Here is a 20,695-nt window from a genome sequence, read left to right on the forward strand (position 1 = left end):
ATAAACTTTGAGCCTCTTGGCTCTCTGTGTCCATCTTTAGCAATAGGATATCCAGGCACCCATTGTGGTAAACTAGGGAGAGAAATCCTTTCTTCATTCTCTCTCCTTTCTCTCTTTTTCTCTCTCTCACTCAAAGGTCTCAGCACTGAACCAATTATTGTTAATTCATGAGGAATGTGTTATTTCCAGTGGTTTTCGGGCCAGTAGCACTTGCCTGTAATTACTTTATTACAAATGGATGAGTCCAATTAATGCAATTACAGGACACTCTCCAGCAGAGTTTCCCAATTATAGCTCCACCTCACCTCCTTTGAGTGACTATTGGTCCCACGAAGAAGGTTAAATGCAGAAGAGCTCAACCTTGAAGTTGCCATTCAGATATGATGGGGTTTTAAATTCCTCTGCCACTATATTTAGTATGCTGGCTCCTGCATGCTTGTCAAACCCCTGTCCATGCTGTTCTTTATTTAACATGGCTCTTGGCATAGCGCAAATTAAATCTAACATCATCTTGCAAAGGCCTTCACTTCCAAGTTCACCTCAGTTTCCTGGGCTAGGTATCCTTCATTATGGCTGGGCTGATAGCCTGGAACCTTTTCCCAACAACAGGGTATCTACGTCTGTGTGGGGCGATAAAACCAGTATCACCACCTCACGGCAACAAGGGTTAGAAAATAAATGTGGCATTGCCAGAGACATAGAAACATAGAAAATAGGAGCAGGATTAGGCCATTCGGCCCTTCGAGACTGCTCCACCATTCATTATGATCATGGCCGATCATCCAACTCAATAGCCTGCTCCCACTTTCTCCCCCTATCCTTTGATCCCTTTCACCCCAAGAGCTATATCCAACTTCTTCTTGAAAACATACAACATTTTGGCCTCAACTACTTTCTGAGACACCAATCTCCTAAGATTAAAATCCCAAAGGATGGAATTTGTTCTTCATTGATTTTGATATCAATGGAAAACATTGCACGTGTTGTGCAGGTGGGGGCCCACAGCGTAGTCCATCCACCAGGGAATTGTCTTGAGCCTGTGTAGTGTCACTAGACGTAGCACCAAATGAACGAAATTCTCACCCCTGTTGCCCTGCAATCCTGTGATCAGTTGTCCTGGGACTTGCTCATTGAAAGTCTTCTTCAGAAAATTGCCATCAGAAAATGTATTTTTCCCAGAGTGAAAATTTAAACAGAGACACGTGTCACTTTAATAATATGTTAGAAACTATTCCTATAGTTCAACGATTGCGATGAGTTTCGGCAAATGTTCCCCACCCCTCTCTTTGACCCATCAACTGCTTCTCAGTGGGTAGCACATTCACCTCTGAGTCCGGAGGCTGTGGGCTCAAGACTGACTCCACATTACTGAGGGAATGCTGCACTGTCAGCAAGTGCCATCTTTCAGTTGAGCCATTAAACTGTAACGCCTTCTGCTGTCTCAGGTGAGCCTGAAGTATCCCAAGGTATATTTTGAAGAGGAGCCAAGTTCTGACCAATATTTATCCCTCAACCATGACATTCTCACCATTGAAGCAAATGGATAAAAAGGTCACCAGTAACATGGCCACAATTCCCCACACTGCGCGATGGTCTTGGCTGGACACTCCAGGTCACAGGCTCTATCTGACTCTGAGCTGAGCTGAGCTTCCAACCACATGTCTGTCTCCAACATCAAGCTGGGCTCTGCTCCAGCCCCTCCATAAATTTGTTTGCCTCTATCCCTACTTCAGCTTACCCGTGGCAGAAACCCACATCAATACCTTAATCACCTCCAAATTTAACTAATCCAATGCTCTCGTGGGCTGCCTCTCACACTGAGCCTTTACTAAACTTGACACATCTAAAGCCCTGTTGTCCATACCCTAACTCACTCCAAGGTCAGTTCACCCATCATAACTGTGATCTAAACTGGCTCAAAGGCCTCGAGTTTACAGTTTTCATCCTTGTTTTTAAATCCCTCTGTGGCCTCACCCCCTTCTTATCTCTGTAAACTCTTCCAACTCCTCAACCCTCTGAGGTCTCTGCACTCCTCTAATTCTGATCTTTTGCACATCCTTGATTTCCTTTGCTCCACCCTTGATGACCTTGAGCTCTCTGGACCCTACCCTCTGGAATTCCCTCACTATGCCTCTCGACCTCTATGCATCTCTCACCTCCTTGGGATGTTAAGTAAAACCCACCTCCCTGACCTAAGTCCATGTTTCAACTAAGGCTATAATGAGGTCAGAAGTTGAGTTGCCCTGGCGGATCTCAAACTGAGTGTCAGTGAGCAGGGTATTGCTGAGTAAATGCTGCCTGATAGCACAGTCAAATGATGGAAGGGGTCATTAACAGTGCTTTCAAGTGGCACTTGCTTAGCAATAACCTGCTCACTGACACTCAGTTTGGGATTTGCCAGGGCCACTAAACTCCTGGCCTCATTACAGCCTTGGTACAAACATGGACAAAAGAGCTGAACTCCCAAGATGAGGTGAGAATGACTGCCCTTGACATGAATGCAGCATTTAATCAAGTGTAGTATCAAGGAGCCCTAGCAAAATTGGAGTCAATGGGAATAAGGGGAAAGTTCTCTGCTGGTTGGAGTCATACCTAGCACAAAGGAAGATGTTGTGGTTGTTGTAATTTGGCCACTTCAGTCCCAGGGCATTACTGCAGGATTTCCTCAGGGTACTGTCCTCAACCCAACCATCTTCAACTGCTTCATCAATGACTTTCCTTCTATCATAAGGTCAGAAGTGGGGATATTTGTTGATGTTTAGCACCATTTGCAGCTCCTCAGATACTGAAGCGGCCCATGTCCAAATGCAGCAAGACCTGGACAATATTCAGTCTTGGGCTGATGAGCGGCAAGTAACATTTGTGCCACACAAGTGCCAGGCAATGACCACCCCTAACAAGATAGAACCTAACCATCACCCCTTGACATTCAATGGCATTACCATTGCTGAATCCTGGGGTATACCTTTGACCAGAAACTGAACTGAACTAGCCATATGAATACTGCTTCCCCTTTCTGTGTACCACGTGCATTTACAAGGCACTAGATGGGGGCATTTAAAGTCATTAAAATGATGCAAAGCAATATCACACCACTTCCTGCATCATTTTTTTGGCTCCAATTCTGTGCACGTAGTTCAGGAGCTGAATGTTGAGCATCCCTAGATGGTCCCTTTTGATTTTTAAAGAGGCAGCCCACAACTTAGCTTTTGGTTCATTACATTGGCCTGCTTTACAAATTCTTTGATGCATACTTTTGATCGGGTGCTTCTTTTGATTTGGAAAGAAAGGACTTGCATTTATATAGCTAGTCCTCAGGATGTCCTGAAGTGTTTCATGGCCTATGGATTACCTTTGAAGTGTAATCTGTGTTTCTTAAGCAAATTTACACACAGCCAGATCCCCCAAACAGTGATGTGATAAATAACAGCTTTTTGCTTGTGTTCATTGCGAAATCAATAGGCTACCCCACTGCTAGATTGGTGCTCTTTGCTATCATTTCAAGGTGAAAAGTGGGTAGAGTGCTTACCAATTTCAATCCTATAAGTCAACAAAGGCTGCTTCTGTTGGCAGAGCCTTTCTGTTTCCTGAGCAGAGATAGCCAAAGCACAAAACACCTCACTCAAAAAAGCCTCTCACTATTTCAGTAGATGAAAACAGACTGATCGAATTTCTGGTGAGTCAGAAGCTCATGAGTCCAAGTTCCACTGTCATGACTTGAGCATTAAATCTAGGCTGACACCCCAGTGCAATACTGAGGGAATGCCGCACTGTCAGAGGTTCCATCTTTCAGATGAAGCCTTAACCTGATAAGACATCGGCCCTCTCAGGAGGCTGTAAAAGTTCTCACAATAAGGGGAAGAACAGTGGAGTTATCCCTGGTGCCCTGGTTGATATTTAACTTCAAGAAGCATCATTAAAAAGCAGAATATCTGGTCATTATTGTAGTGCAGTTTGTGGGAGATTGTTCCCTGCAAACCGGCAGCTGCGTTTCCTTCATTACAGCCCTGACTCTATTCATTGGCTCTGAGGCACTTTGAGACATCCTAAGTTTGTGAATAGCATTATATCAATGCAATTTTCTTTTCATTTACACTTGCAAAGTCACTCTGTGTCACGGCCAGAGCAGTTCTGGCCTGGAACAGCTCTAATTGTTTTAAAACTGGATGCTTCACACAGTTACTGAGCCGTAATGACAAGAAGGTCCAAGATTCAATCCCAATAAATTTCAGAGTAGACAGGGGACAGAATAAGAATGGAAATGTGGCTTGAACTCTTGAGAGTTGCTTCGTGGGTGATGAAAATTAATTGAAAGCTTCAATGGCCTTAATAACTAACACCTTCACTTCATGAGCACACAATTAGGGTGGCTGTGGGGGTGGGGGCAGGGAAATCAGAACATTTATTTAAAAATCTAGCTAATTAGCAAAAGAAAATCCTGTGGAAAGACAAAGATGGGGGAACATTTTTGCACACAGTGAATTGTTGTGAATGCAATGCCAAAAAGAAGGGGGGGTGGAATAAAATTCAATGAGAGCTTTCAAAAGGGAATTGCCTATGTCATTAAAAAGGGAGAAAAATATATGGGGGAAAGATGGGGAAAGAGCAGAGGGAATTGGTAGCTCTTACGGAGAACTGGCACAGATACAATTGGCCAAATGGTCTTCATCTGTGCTGTGTGATGCTATAGTACCTCTTAAAAAAATTTTTGGACAAACGCCAGGTGGTCTCATCCAAAGGCTCTACAAGTGTCAGATGAAGGTAAGCCACGGCATTTAACCTAGAAAATGTTAAACCATCAGCAATATTGAACAGAGTGCAGCTCTCCCTCCCTGCCTACTTTTCTGTTTCTCTCTCTCTAAGCAACCACAGCCTCGATGGCAATCTACCAGTTTGACAAATTTACCTCAGCTGCGCACAGTTTGAGATGTAACACTGACAATTCCAAACAGAAGCTGCAAATGCTGGAAACACACAGCAGGTCAGCCAACATCTGTAAACAGAGAAGGGTAGGTTAACAGTCAGGCTAGAGAATGGGCATCTCTGGCTCAGTTCTGATGCATATAGAGGTAATCAGGGCTCAAACCAATTCTGATGAGCCTCTGTCCCTTTAGCACTACATGGGTTGGGAGTGGAAGGTGGAGAAATGAGCCCTCCTTGTGATAGCATCTTGTCGGTTGTTCAGGCACATGTCGGAGAAGGGCAGAGAGAGGGTAGCATTGCTACTCTACCAGATGAGCCTCTGAAGGAAGGTATAGATTCCATTCTGGGAAAAATATCGGGCCAAAAGTGAAGGGATTAATTGACAGGGGGATAAGGTGAGGGGAGTTAAGCAGACAAGATGAAGTGGAGGTGATTAAGTAGGTATTTAAGGGGGAGAGGGATAAAGTGGGGGGTAATTAAGAATGAGGGGATGAAATGGGCGGGTGGGGGTGAATTAATTGAAGTCCCTCCCCCACCTCTTTCCTCTAAGACTCTCCTTAAAGCCTGACCCTTATGCTAAGTTTTTGGTCATCTGTCCTTAATATCTCTTTCCTCAGCTAGGTGTCAATTTTTTCTGATTTCATTACTGTGAGCTGCTTTAGGATGTTTTAAAAAAATTAGAGGCACTATATAAATACGAGTTGTTGATCACTGTATTGACAAGGGCCTAATGTCATTGGGCTAAAGGATAAGACAGTGCTCTGGCTGAGTATCTCTGGTTCTCCCCCTCTAAAATCGGCAGGGTTCTCCCAGGGAATAGGGCTACCCCCTTTGCACCAGTATGAACACAGGTGGACGCTCCTATTATTTAAATGGCCTACCCCACAGGATTGGGGATTGAGGTGAGAGGTGAACATAGAGTGAGCATTCTTTAGAAGCTTCAATAACCTGTATAACAAACATCGCCACGCCGTGAGATAGAACCATAGAAGGAAGAGCGGAGACCTTCAAGAGTGGGAAACACGGCAAGCAGAGTGACTGGATCAGGCAGGCTGCAAAATTCCAATTCCCTGACGGTGGGTTGAGATGCAGAGATTACGTGGGTGGGGTGTTGGGCCTCACACCAACCCTAGGTTGCCACTGGTGATACATTAGCACCCGCCGGCACAAATTCTTTTTCAAATTACATCCTACCTTCAAGATAAAGTCAGCAGCACATGGGAAACACAGGGCGCTTGATGCATACTCATTTAAAGGTGGTGTACAACTGTGGTCTTGATGCAGTTGTGTCTGAGATCAATGGCTTTCCTTGTTGAACTCTGTGGCACAAGGGAGGGGAACAGGAGAATGGCAACTTGCAAGGAGTCTTGGGACTGGCAAGGGTGAGTCAGTGCTTAGGCAGGGTTGGGGGGAGGGTGCATGTGGAGCATGGAGGAGTGGAAGAGGGATCCAAGGGAGGTTAGGGGAATTTAGGAGCAGAGAGGTGTAGTGGAAGAGGGAAGGGCTTGGTGTCCTAGGTGTGGCAGGGCTACTGGGGGCAGTCAGTCAAGATAAAAAAATGAGGGGCCTGAAGGGCATGGTTAGTGCGGCCCACATGCATGTCCATCTCAGGGTGTTAGCTGGCGAGTCCTTACAGGGCTTTGAGTTCACCTATAACTTTTAAATAATCCCTGCTGAAAGTGATCTCGGACAATGTCCTTCACAATGCATAGAAGGGACATCTGAACCTACAAGTTCAGCCATGTCCCACAGAGCGGCAAGTACAATACACATCGCTAACATGAGCATTCAATAAAGAATGAACACAAAAATATATCATTGCTTCTTCCACAATAAAGAAATTTCCCTAACCCCTCTGTTACCATCAATACACGCCAGCACGGAGGTGTATTCTTACAGTGGCAGAACCTCCTTTGACCAACAAAATAAGGTCTCTGAGAAGCTCGTTGGGTCATGTCAGATCAAAGTCAACAGCATTTGTAAGGGGAAGGAGCCATACTAAGGGCAGGTTCCCAATTGGCAAGCCAATCTTCTCACCACTGTTACTGATACAGGCTTTTTATTTCCAGAATTTTAAAAGAAAAATCAAATTGGAAATCTTAAGCTGCCATGATGGGACTTGAACTCATGTAAACTGTAGCCATATGGTTCTCCTACGATAATAGCCTAACGACTGCACTAGGGTAGCCTTACAGAAGGGGGCAGGCTGGGGGGAGGGAGAGGGTGAGGGAGAGAAACTCCTTTAGCCAGAGAGTGGTGAATCTATGGAATTCATTGCCACAGAAGGCTGTGGAGGCCAGGTCATTGAGTGCATTTAAGACTGAGATAGATAGGTTCTTGATTGGTAAGGGGATCAAAGGTTACGGGGAGAAGGTGGGAGAATGGGGTTGAGAAACTTATCAGCCATGATTGAATGGCGGAGCAGACTCGATGGACCGAATGGCCTGATTTCTGCTCCTATGTCTTATGGGTGGTGGCGGTGATACTTGGTTCCAATATAAACTCCCATTAGAGGCCAAAAGTAAATGTGATGGTTTGATTTGAAATAATTAAACTGACAATAAAACTCACCTTATCATTCAATTAAGAAAGATTTTAAAACTTGAATGAGTTTGTCACTGTGTTACGAATACTTATGCTGCATTCACAGATCAAGAAAGTTTGAAGTTACCATAGCATCAGCTGGTATGTGAGTAGCATAATATACCGTGATGACTATGTTGGGAGTGAGTTACAAGGTTCTATTTTAAATGAAGAGTTGGTCAGATACCATTAGCATGTAGAAATGCAATTTAGGGATAACATCTGAAGCCATAGTAAAGTCTTATATAATGTTGTCAAGTTTGTAGTTGTGCCTGATGCCACTCCTGTGAAGCATCTTTTGGCTAAAATCAGAAAATTCTGGCAAAGCTCCGCAGGTCTGGCAGCAGCTCAGTTCTGAAAAAGAATCATATTGGATTTGAAACGTTAGCTCTGCTTCTCTCCCTAGGCCTGCTCCGTTTTTCCAGTACTTTCTGCTTTTACTTCGGATTTCCAGCATCCACAGTATTTTGCTTTGACTTCAGTGTGTTTTGCCAGGTTTAAGTTGCTATGTAAATGCAAGTTGCTATGTTGTTCCTCATTTAAGTTGAGCCTTGAAAACTATTACCCAGGCTGAGGTGTTAGATCCATGAGTTGGGTTTTGAAATTGAGCTGCTCTGCTTGCATCTGTGGGCAGTTCTCTACAAATAGTAACATTGCAAACACCACACAGTGGCATTAAACAAAACATTCCTTTTACCATGTGTGGCAATGGGATTCAGTGGGCAATACAGATGGAGGAGGCAGCAGGCAGTATTTATACTGGAGGGCATCCAAATCATAAGCTAACACAGCTTGTGATGCCCAAGTCTAAACATGGAACTAATAGATGCCAGTTCAGAGTGTGTATTTCAGATTCTTTATGATGAGCAATCAGGGATCAGTTTTGAGCTTAATCCAGTTTCTTAATCCCAACTATAAACTTTGATATGGGTAGAGATACGAGGTGAAAAGAGAGAGGTCTCATCTGATCCTTAATCCAATTCCAATCTGCAGGTTGGACCTTTCAATGGCTGGTGTTTGCACCGATAAAGGGTTGGCTAGTTTGGATACAGGAAAACCATTTCTTCTGACAAGGGAATCCAGAACTCAGACACTTATAAGTGGAATGATGAAGCCTATTGTTTTGCAAAGGGTAGTGGAAATCTGAAACACTCCTTTGAAAGGTTCCATGCAAGGTTCAATTGTTCTGTGTTCAATTATGCGAATCTGGTAACTGATCTGTGCTCACTGTGCTTGATTATTTAAGCCTAGGTGTGGACTTCGAGCAAAGTAAACAGGCACCAGAGAAGCTACTAGAAGCTAAGCTGTACATTTTGTGATTGTAGAGATATTTTAAAATTCTTGGAAATAAACTTGTTGCACACTTACAATCTAGTGTCATCTCTGCATAGCTCTGGGATATATAAAACATACAACACCGTGGATGTTGGGCGTGCTGCTAATTGACGAAAGAACCAGGGGCAACATGAGAAAGAAAGCTTTTCTCACACAGCGAGTGGTTAGGACCTGCCTGAGAGTGTGGTGAAGGCGGGTTCAATCGTGGCTTTCAAAAAGGATGAGCACCCGAAGAGAGAACATTTGGAAGGCAAGGGGAGGGGGCAGGGGATTGGGACAAGCTAAATTGCTGTGGTTGAGCCAGCACAGGCATGACAGGATGAGTGACCTCCTTCTGTGTTGTAAACACTCTGTGATCCTATGAACAATCGGAATTTTCAAGACTGAGATCGATTGATTTTTGTTGGGTTAAGGGGATCAAGGGATGTGGAGAAAGAGTGAGTGAATGGAGTTCAGTACAGTGAGCCATGATGTAACTGAATAGTTGAATGTGCTCGAGGGGCTGAATGGCCTCCTCCTGTTCCGATAAGGATGCAATCTTTCTGAACAGAAAGTAGGTATTATGTTGAATTGACAGCCATGTCGTGGTTTCCTTCTGTGTTAGAAAGGGGAAAGAGCTTTTATTTTCATTCTCTTCCAGTGAGAACCCGGAAAGAAAAATCTTTTTGTTGGATCCTAGTCGCTAGTTTCTTGGATCCTGTTTGCACACTTGATGTAAGGGGTGGCTGGTGTGGTACTGATGATAAGAGTTGAATAGCAAACACTTCATAGGTAGAAACTGTATTTACTTGCAACTAAACATGTGCTAACACTTCAAACTCTATCTCTAGACCTGCTGCTAACTACAGAGGTAGCTCATGGTACTCTGCTATTGGATACTAAGATCATGTGGTCTCCCATTGTAACATTCTTCTTGTAGGTAGTAACATCAGGTTACTCTCTCCCTTTACTCAGAAATGCATTTTATATTTACAATTACAATTTTCTCAAAATAGCAAAATATTTACACTGATAAGCAATTTACAAATTCAGTCCTTCCAGGGGAAGGACTCATGTGTGTAGAGCATCTCAGCTCTACAACTTCAGATGCTTTGTAAGGAGCCTCCTTTTCCGGAGTTGCCTGCACATCAGGTGTTTCAGTGGGCTTCTGCAGATCTGTATCCTCTGCTTTTGAAGGAACAACAGATGTGCCTGTACTGGGTTCAGTTCTCTCAACAGGAAACGCTAACCCGGCTGCGAACACTGGTGGAATCATTTAATGATGCATAGTTTCTAACTTCCTTAGATGATGCACGTGTCTCCACATGACTCAGCCTTCCACCACCATGTAGTAAGATAGAGATCCAGTCACTGCACTTATTTCACCTGGCAACCACTTTGGTCCTTCTCCGAAGTTCTTCACATATACCATTTCTCCCATAGTAAGTTTCCTCTCGCGAATATGCCAGTTGTGTCTAGTTTTCTGAATTCCCTGACTCCTTTCTACCTTCCCCTCTAAATTTAGCATTATTAAGTTCAATCTTGTCCTGAGACAGCGTTTCATCAATAATTCTGCAGTTGTTGTGTGAGGGGTGGTCCTATAATGGAAAAGAAAGCGTGCTAGCTTGGTTGTTAAGGAATCTCCGGTTAATTTCTTCATGCCAGCCTTGAATGTTTGAAGTGCCCTTTTCGGCCAATCCATTTGGGGAAGGGTCGTACGGTGAAGTTTTTACGAGTGACACTGTTGAGGCTGATAAACTGCTGAGACTCAGCACTCGTAAACACAGTGCCGTTACCAGAAATGATCACTTCTGGTAGTCCATTAATGGCAAAACTTTGACGTAACTTCTCAACTGTAGCAGAAGACATTGGTGACTTTGGCTCATATATGCCCATCCATTTTGAGTGGTCTTCAACAATGAGCAGAAATGTTGTTCTCATGAAAGGTCCAGCACAGTCAATGTGTAACCGCACTCATGGTCTTCCTGGCCATTCCCAAGGGTGTAATGGAGCTGTTGAAGGTAACTTTTGTAGTTGCTGACATTGCACACAATTCTTCACTAAACTCCCTATTTCACCATCCATCCCATGCCACCATATATAGCTGTGAGCTCTGGTCTTCATTTGGGATGTGCGCTGTATAGTTCAATTAGCAATGGCTGTCTACCCCTTGGAGGTACTATCACTCGTGCATTCCACAATAAGATACCATCCTGGCTGGTTATTTCATGTCTTTCTGTTGAAGTGTGGTTTCATTTGATCAGATACAGGCTCTTGTGAGCAACCATGAAGTACTTGTTCTCGTACTTGTGATAGGACTGGGTCCCTACTTGTCCAGTCTCTGACCTGTCGAGCACATACCGGTGATCTAAGAAATGTAACAACAAATTAAGCTCTTGTGGAACTAAAACTTCCACATCCTTTTCTTGTAAGGGCAAATGAATAAATGCATCGGATTTTGCAATTTGGGGGGGGGGGTGGGGGTGGGGGGGGGGTTTGGGGGGGGGGTGGGGGGGGGTGGGGGGGGGTGGGGGGGGGGGGGGGGGGTGGGGGTGGGGGGGGGGGTTTGGGGGGGGGTGGGGGGGGGGTGGGGGTGGGGGGGGGGTGGGGGGGTGGGGGGGGGGGGTGGGGGGGGGGGGGGGGGTGGGGGGGGGGGGTGGGGGGGGGGGGGGGGGGTGGGGGGGGGGGGGTGGGGGGGGGGGGGTGGGGGGGGGTGGGGGGGTGGGGGGGGGTGGGGGGGGGGGGGGGGGTTTGGGGGGGGGGGTGGGGGGTGGGGGGGGGGGGTGGGGGGTGGGGGGGGGGGGTGGGGGGGGGGGGGGGGGGGGGGTGGGGGGGGGGGGGGTGGGGGGGGGGTGGGGGGGGGGGGGTGGGGGGGGGGGTGGGGGGGGTGGGGGGGGGGGGTGGGGGGGGGGGGGGGGGTGGGGGGGGGGGGTGGGGGGGGGGGGTGGGGGGGGGGGGGGGGGGGGGTGGGGGGGGGGTTGGGGGGGGGGGGGGGGGGGGGGGGGGTGGGGGGGGGGGGGGGGGGGGGGGGGGGGGGGGGGGGGGGGGGGGGGGGGGGGGGGGGGGGGGGGGGTGGGGGGGGGGGGGGGGGGGGGGGGGGGGGGGGGGGGGGGGGGGGGGGGGGGGGGGGGGGGGGGGGGGGGGGGGGGGGGGGGGGGGGGGGGGGGGGGGGGGGGGTGGGGGGGGGGGGGGGGGGGGGGGGGGGGGGGGGGGGGGGGGGGGGGGGGGGGGGGGGGGGGGGGTGGGGGGGGGGGGGGGGGGGGGGGGGGGGGGGGGGGGGGGGGGTGGGGGGGGGGGGGGGTGGGGGGGGGGGGTGGGGGGGGGGGGGGGGGGTGGGGGGGGGGGGGGGGGGGGTGGGGGGGGGGGGGGGGGGGGGGGGGGGGGGGGGGGGGGGGGGGGGGGGGGGGGGGGGGGTGGGGGGGGGGGGGGGGGGGGGGGGGGGGGGGGGGGGGGGGGGGGGGGGGGGGGGGGGGGGGGGGGGGGGGGGGGGGGGGGGGGGGGGGGGGGGGGGGGGGGGGGGTGGGGGGGGGGGGGGGGGGGGGGGGGGGGGGGGGGGGGGGGGTGGGGGGGGGGGGGGGGGGGGGGGGGGGGGGTGGGGGGGGGGGGGGGGGGGGGGGGGGGGGGGGGGGGGGGGGGGGGGTGGGGGGGGGGGGGGGGGGGGGGGGGGGGGGGGGGGGGGGGTGGGGGGGGGTGGGGGTGGGGGTGGGGGGGGTGTGGGGGGGGTGGGGGGGGTGGGGGGGGGGTGGGGGGGGGTGGGGGGGGGTGGGGGGGGGGGTGGGGGGGGGTGGGGGTTTGGGGTGGGGGGGGGTGTGTGGCCATGGATCCACCTGAATTTTTGCTTGCAGCCCCTGGATCTTCCCAAGTTTGTCCCTGAAGACTGGGGCGTGCTTTTGTAGTAGCTCTGGTAACCCATTTGCTGTCAACTGAAAAATTTCAGCCCATTCCGACATGATGTCCTTTAGCCATTTCTGCCCTAGGAGGCTTGGCCTCTTGCCTGCTTCTACCATCAAGGGTAGCCAACTGACTCCCATAATTAACAGTTACACTACTTATGCCCTTGACTAGGATGTCTTCACCGTGTATGTTTTTAATTAGGCAGTTGTTTCTTCCAAATTTAATTGATGTTTCCCATTATTTAGATTTTTGACGGTATGTTCTCCAATTACTATAGCATAAGCTCTTGTGTCCACATCTATTTGAACAGGTCTACCATTCACTTTCACTGTTACGTAGGTTGGTTTTGTTCTTCCATCCTTCAAGTTATACAATGAATAAACACCTTAATCTGCTGCTTCAAGTTCTTCTACATTGTAGATCTCACCTTTTTTAAATTTTGTTTGAAAGCCTGCTTGACTCTTTCCTTACACTGTCTCATTAAGTGACTATTGTTATGACAATAAAAGCATTCTTTTTTTTAAGTGACAATTGTTAAAAGATTGTTTATTTCCACCTCTATTGATGTTGCTCCTTGTTTTCACTGTTAATTTGTTCTCATTTTCCTGCTAAAGGGGCTGTTTCCCATCAAGTAGTCTTGCATATTTGCGTCTTTTTTGGCCGGGCTTCCCGATGTAGAGGACAGTGCCATTTTGTGTATCCTCTATGGCTTTTGAGTCTCTAACTGCACTTTTCATTGCCAGTGCAATCTCTAGCGCCTTCTTAAAATCCAAACTTGTTTTAGATAACAATCGCTTCTGAATTGTGTCCTCATTCACACCACACACTAAACGATCTCTAAGCATGTCATTTAAGGATGTACCAAACTCACAATGCTCCATTAATTGCTTCAAGCTTGCCACACAGCTTGCAACTGTCTCCCCCGGCGCTCTAATTCTTGAATCAAACTTGAACCTTTGCATCGTTACTGAGGGCTTTGGGTTGCTAACGGCCCTTCACCAGGTTCACTAATTCATCAAAATTTCTCGCGTCAAATCAAGCCGTAAGTCTTATTCCCACACGCACTTAAGAGGATCGCCCGCTTCTTCTCTTCCCCCGAAATCTCATTTTCTTGGAAAAAGAATGAGAGACACTCAATATAGTGGGACTAGTCATCCATTGTTGGATCGAAAGGATGAATTGTTCTGAATTGTGTCAGGCTGTGAGGGAGTTACTTCGACGATTTGAAAGGAACCACTACTTACCACTGCTGTGCGAGGTACAGTGCCAGTTTCATTTCTCTTGCTTGCTGCTGCTTAACTTGTTTAATCCTCTTTACCAGTTTGTTGGATCCTAGTCAACATCTTGTTGGACCCTGGTCGCATGCTTGATGCAAGGGGCGGCTGATTTGGTACTGATGATAAAGTTGAGTAGCAGACACTTCATAGGTAGAAACTATGTTTATTTACAAAGGTACTTAGCAGCAACTAAACATGTGCTTACACTTCAAACTCGACCTCTGCACGACTGCTACTAACTACTGACTACAGACCACTAACTACAGAGGTAACAAAAACAGAATTACCTGGAAAAACTCAGCAGGTCTGGCAGCATCGGCGGAGAAGAAAAGAGTTGACGTTTCGAGTCCTCATGACCCTTCGACAGAACTACAGAGGTAGCCCGTGCTACTCTGCTATTGGATACTATGATCATGTGATTTTCCACTGTAATGTTCTTAAAGGTATATTACACATCAGGTTACCTTCAATGCACGAAGTCTCTTGTAGGTTTTAGCATAAGTTAATCACAACTCTGCCATCACAATTGCAGCTCGATGCGCACCTCTCTCCATGAAGAATAAAACTGGACTAAAATGAACTTTAATTGAACCCTCTTTTTTTCCCCTCGGAAAAGCCCTTTGTGCAGCTCACAAAGGCTGCGCTTGGTATGCTGCATGCCAGTGTAAGATTACTATTCAAGTTCCCATTGAGTAGAACATTCCAGTTCTACTTTAAATGATAGCTTGCCTTTTCGTCTTCTGTTGCAAGGAGAGCTTCATCAGCGGAAACCTGATAAGCTTATGATAAGCTTTTTCAAAGGGCCCCCCACAAAATCTCCACAGACTGAGGAAATCCTGTGAGGGGGGAGAGGGCAGACCCAGGCACCACTAACATGGGGCTTTGAAGAGAAAAATGACTGGAATTGCTGGTGGCATTGTAATTCTAACAGAGTGCAGTGTCTAAGAAAGCAGTTCCATATTCCGGATCCTGTACTGTCACAGTCGAAGAAAATAAAATCATAGAATGGTTACAGCAGAGAAAAAGGCCATTTGGGCTGTCAAGTCTGTGCTAACTGTCTGCAAGAGCAATGCATCCATCACAATCCCCTGCCTTTTCCCTGTAGCCCTGTATTTTTTTTCTTCCCCCTTTTTGAAAGCTATGATTGAACCTGCCTCCACCACACTCTCAGGCAGTAGGCAGTACATTCCAGATCCTAACCACTCATTGTCTGATAATCTTTTAAATCTTTTAAATCACTCATTGTCTGATGTTGCTTCTTTTGCCAATCACCTTAGATAGGTTCACCAATTGGGAACAGTCTTCTCCCTATCGACTCTGCCCTGACCCCTCATGATTTTGAATACCTCTAACAAACCTCCTTTCAACCTTCTCTTCTCCAAACAGAGCAGCCAAAGCTTTTCCAATCTATCGAAAAGAACTGAAGCTCCTCATCCCTGGAATCATTCTCATGAATCTTTTCTGTATCCTCTCTGATGCTTTCACATCCTTCCTAAAGAGCTGTGCCCAGGACTGGATACAACACATCGGATGAGGTCGAACCTGTGTTTTTATCAGAACTGTTTTCCTTTTGTTCTCTCTGCCCTTTATAAAGCCCAGGATCGCTTATTTTTTGGAAATGCACTCTCAACCTGCCCTGTAACCTCCAATGATTTGTGCACGTACACTCCCTGGATCCTATGCTCCTGCACCCTCTTTACAATTGTACCCTTTATTTTATATTTCCTCTCTCTTTCTTCTGTCTGCCAAAATGAATCAATTCATACTTCAATGCATTAAATTTCATCTGCCACATAAGTGAATAGGAAATACAAGCAGTTATTTATGCAGATCAGAGAATTAAGAACCTTGGGTAGAATTGGTAAGCATGTGTCTGTTTGTTGAACAAATAACGGATGGAAAGCAGTGGGACAGCCTGCACTCAATCTGTGAAGGGGTTGGTCCAACTGCAAAATTTGTGTGGAAAGTTATTTAGACTTTAGGCTTCTAGAATTTGTCAAATAATTTTAAACACTTCTCAAAATTTCATCTGAAAGAGAATAAGCTTCTTGAGTGTTGTGGGAGCTGCACTCATCCAGGCAGGTGGAGAGTATTCCATCACACTCCTGACTTGTGCCTTGTAGATAGCGGACAGTCTTTGAGGAGTCAGGAGGTGGGTTACTTGTCACACGATTCCTAGCCTCTGACCTGCTCTTGTAGGTACAGTGTTTAGATGGCTAGTCCAGTTCAGTTTCTGGTCAATGGTAACCCCCAGGATGTTGATAGAGGGGGATTCAGTGCTGATAATGCCATTGAACATGAAGGGGCAATGGTTAGATTCTCTCTTGCTGGAGGCGATCAGTGCCTGACACTTGTGTAGTGCGAATGAAAGATGCCACTTGTCAGCCCAAACCTGGATATTGTCCAGGTCTTGCTGCATTTGGACATGGACTGCTTCAGTATCTGAGGAGTTGCAAATGGTGCTAAACATTGTGCAATCATCAGCGAACATCCCCACTTCTGACCTAATGATGGAAGGAAGTTCATTGATGAAGCAGCTGAAGATGGTTGGGCCGAGGACACTACCCTGAGGAACTCCTGTAGTGATGTCCTGGAGCTGAGGTGACTGACTTCCAACAACCACAACCATCTTCCTTTGTGTTAGGTATGACTCCAACCTGTGGAGAGTTTTCCCCCTGATTTCCATTGATTCCAGTTTTGCTAGCGCCCCTTGATGTCAAATGCTGCCTTGATGTCAAGGGCAGTCACTCTTGCCTCACCTCGGGAGTTCAGTTGTTTTGTCCATGGGGTGTTAATCACTTCTACTGAATGTTTACTATTGTAGATAAACACTCAAGAATATCTCCTTGCCTATGGCTCTCTGTTATGATGAGCAGTGTTCATGTCAGTCTGAAGTGAAATCTTGGTTCCTGCACACAATAAAGGCAAGTGTTTCAGTCCAGGGTCTCCTCCTTGTGCTTTGTGAAACCTTCCCAGCACACTGATGGTGCACCTTCATGGTCACTGGACACATCAGTCATGCCTGCACCTCAATAGGGCTTATTATTGCTGCCAGAATGTCCTGGCCCAGCTATTCACAGAGTGGAAGTGAGCTGCCATCAGCCAGACAGGAGTCAGACATTCACATAAGCTATGTGACGATCTATGCAGTGTCCCCACTGCATGTCATCATCCTCCTGGAATATGTGCCCTAGGGAACCGCTGTGTCTCCATGACAGGAACTTTGTTACAGAGGGTATGTGAGCTGCCATTAGCCAGACAGGAGTCAAACATTCACAGATGCAATGTGAGGATCTATGGCGTGTCATCACTGCATGCTGTCATTATTCTCCACAAATCTAGTAGTTATGGGGGCCTCCCGAATGCGCCTGCCTCGTCTGTACAATGCGCTGGCCTCGTTGCTGTCGTCTTCACCATCAAGGACCATCTCACCCTCATCCCCATCAATGTCCTCCTCATCAGTGGAGATGTGCAGCTCCACCACCCCCTCTTCAGGAAGCTCCTCCCCTTGTTGCGGCACCAGTTGGTGAAGGGTGTAGCAGGCGACGAGAATGCTTGACACCTTCTGTGTACTGTATTACCGGTCTCCACCAGACAGGTCCAAGCACCGGAACCTCATTTTCAACATCCCGATGATTTGCTCCACCAAAGTGTGAGTTGCAGTATATTCCTCGTTATACTTGTCTCTGCTGCAGTCTGAGGCCGCCACATGGGCATCATCAGCCACGGCTTCTGAGGGTAGGCCTTGTCATCGAGGAGCCAGCCCTGCAGTCTCTGTGGACCTGGGAGATGTCAGGGGTCTGAGATCTACAGAGAATGTAGTAGTCATGGACACTCCCTGGGAACTGTGCGCAGACCTGCAGGATATGGTTGCTGTGGTCACGCACCAGCTGAACATTCAGCGAGTAGAAGCCCTTGTGGTTTACGCAGTTGACTGCGTGTTGCCATGGACATCTAAGCGCCAGGTGAGTACAGTCGATGGCACCCTGCACTTGTGGAAAACCACAGATCTGCACAAATCTCAGCGTTCTTGCTTCCTGGCTTTCCTGATCCCGGACAAAATGCACAAAGTTGTGTGACTTTGCAAATATGGTGTCTGTGACAGGTGATCCCACAGAGGTCAGCTGCGGAGCCCTGGAACTAGGCATTTTACAGCCTTCCAGACTGAATATTGAGTTCAACAATTTTAAATCATGAGCTCTCTCCTCCATCCCCACCCCCTTTCTGATCCCCCCCCTTTTTTTCCCAATAATTTATATAGATTTTTGTTTTCCCACCTAGTTCCATTATTTTTAAATGTACTTCCATCCATTGTTTTATCTCTACATTTTAGCCTATTTCGATTCCTTCACCCCACCCCCACTAGGGCTATCTGTACCTTGCTTGTCCTGCTTTCTACCCTTAATTAGCACATTCCTTAGATAATATCACCACCTTCAACACCTCTTTGTCCTTTTGTCTGTGACATCTTTTGGTTATCTCCACCTATCACTGGCTCTCTATCCAGCTCTACTTGTCCCACCCCCTCTTAAACCATCTTATATTTCACCTCTTTTCTATTTTTCCTTAGTTCTATTGAAGAGTCATATGGACTTGAAACGTTAACTGTATTCCTCTCCGCGGATGCTGTCAGACCTGCTGAGTTTTTCCAGGTATTTTTATTTTTGTTTTGCTTTTATCAAAAATTCCTTGAGTTTGAAGAGCAGAAGATCCTGCCTGCAGGTGAGGCGTGGAAATTCTGGCCTAGGTGTCTTTAATCCTTCTCAGAATGCTACCTATTGTTTTGTGTTAATGCCACTTCAGCCATTTAGCTGTCCCTGTTGTCTATTTAAATACCTAATGGGACATTTTTTTTTGCCACCTCTAGAAACTTAACTCTGTGTTTTAGTAAACCACTCCTATACCTATAAATCTAAAAAAAGACATTCTAGACAAGAATATAAGGATAGGATTCTGTAACAACTTAAAAACACAACTGGGATGCCATTTGAAGTGGATTATAACCCTCATCCCTTGTTGGAGCTATCCCAGATGAGGAGAACCTCCTTAATAATTAACTTCACTTGAGTTTAAAATAGCCACCTCCTACAGACACTAATTTTGGGCCTGAGTAAATTAATTACTTCTCTTTCAATGAAGTTAATGATCAAAAGAAAGCACATTCTTCCAAATAGCCTTTTTAATAATTATCAGCTAGGTTATAATTACCCGGATATTATAAGGGTTTGGGGGGTCTCTCTTCAAAAATAGTCTCTCCCCACTTAGGAGTATACAACAGAGGAGTTCTTAAAGTTGTGGACAGAACACTGTATGAGACGTTATATTTGACTAACTTACTTAAAAATTCATTAAAGAACTGTAACATGCAATACACTTTAAGTGGATACATACATTGCAATGTTAAAGATTATAAAAAGATGGAAAGGATATTAGTTCTAACATAGAATCCAGTATTTTTTTAAAAAAGACTCTTACAATGCTACAGACTAAAATGCTTTAAAATATCCATCCAATATTTAAAGCAAGTGCTACTTTAAATCCCTGAGTAGGTTAGCAGTCTGACCAGCAGGTCACAAAAGCTTATCGATTTAAGTGTCCTGCTACTCAGCTAGCTTCAGAAGCATTGATTAGAAGATTTCTCAACACTTCTGCCAAAAGCTTCTCACTTTATACCCTTATTGAAGTCAATTACCTCATCCATAGCTACCATGGTTGTGGTGTCTCTGCGTAAGCTCCTCCCTTTTTTTATAAGGTTATATCATTCCTTACTTTTGCCCAATTATTTAATTGTTGAGGATTGCTTTATTACGTAGTGAGCTTTTATCTGGTCAGTGGATGTTTGTAATATCAGTAGCAACGTTTATAATTACTTTTTACCTGTCTCTTACTTTCATGATCTGTGTTTTATAAAACAGGTTTTTAAACTTTAAAGAATGGTCAGCTTAAGGTTTCTTTTTCATGATTTGTTCATCCAAAGGCCAAAACCTTTTTTTTTCTTTATAATTCAACTAAAGCGTGATGTCTTGTAAGAGTGATGTGGAATACTCCATTTCTGCTGATTGATGATTTTAAATTAATTACTAGTAATTCAGGAGGTGACATTTAATGACTTTATCATTGCTGAATCCCCCTCTATCAACAAGCTGGGGGTTACCATTGACCAGAAACTGAACTGGACTAGCCATATAAACACTGTGGCTACAAGACCAGGTCAGAGGCTGGGAATTCTGAGGAGAGTAATTCATCCTGTGATTCCTTAAAGCCTGTCCACCATCTACAAGGCACATGTCACGAGTGTGATGGAATAATCTCCTCTTTCCTGGATGAGTGCAGCTCCAACAACACTTAAGAAGTTTGACACTGTCCAGGACAAAGCAGCCCACTTGATTGGCACCACGTCCACAAACATACAATCACTCCACCACCGACGCACAGTAGCAGCAGTGGGTACCATCTACAAAATGCACTGCAGGCATTCACCAAGGCTCCTTAGATAGCAACTTCCAAACCTATGACCACTCCCATCTAGAAGGACAAGGACAGCAGATAGATGGGAACACCACCGCCTGGAAGTTCTCCTCCAAGTCACTCACCATCCAGACTTGCAAATATATCACCATTCCTACACTATCACTGGGTCAAAATCCTGAAACTCCCTCCTTAACAGAACTGTGGGTGTACCTACACCACACGGACTGCAGCAG

Source organism: Carcharodon carcharias, chromosome 11, assembly GCF_017639515.1.
Source record: "Carcharodon carcharias isolate sCarCar2 chromosome 11, sCarCar2.pri, whole genome shotgun sequence".
Lineage (NCBI taxonomy): Eukaryota > Metazoa > Chordata > Chondrichthyes > Lamniformes > Lamnidae > Carcharodon > Carcharodon carcharias.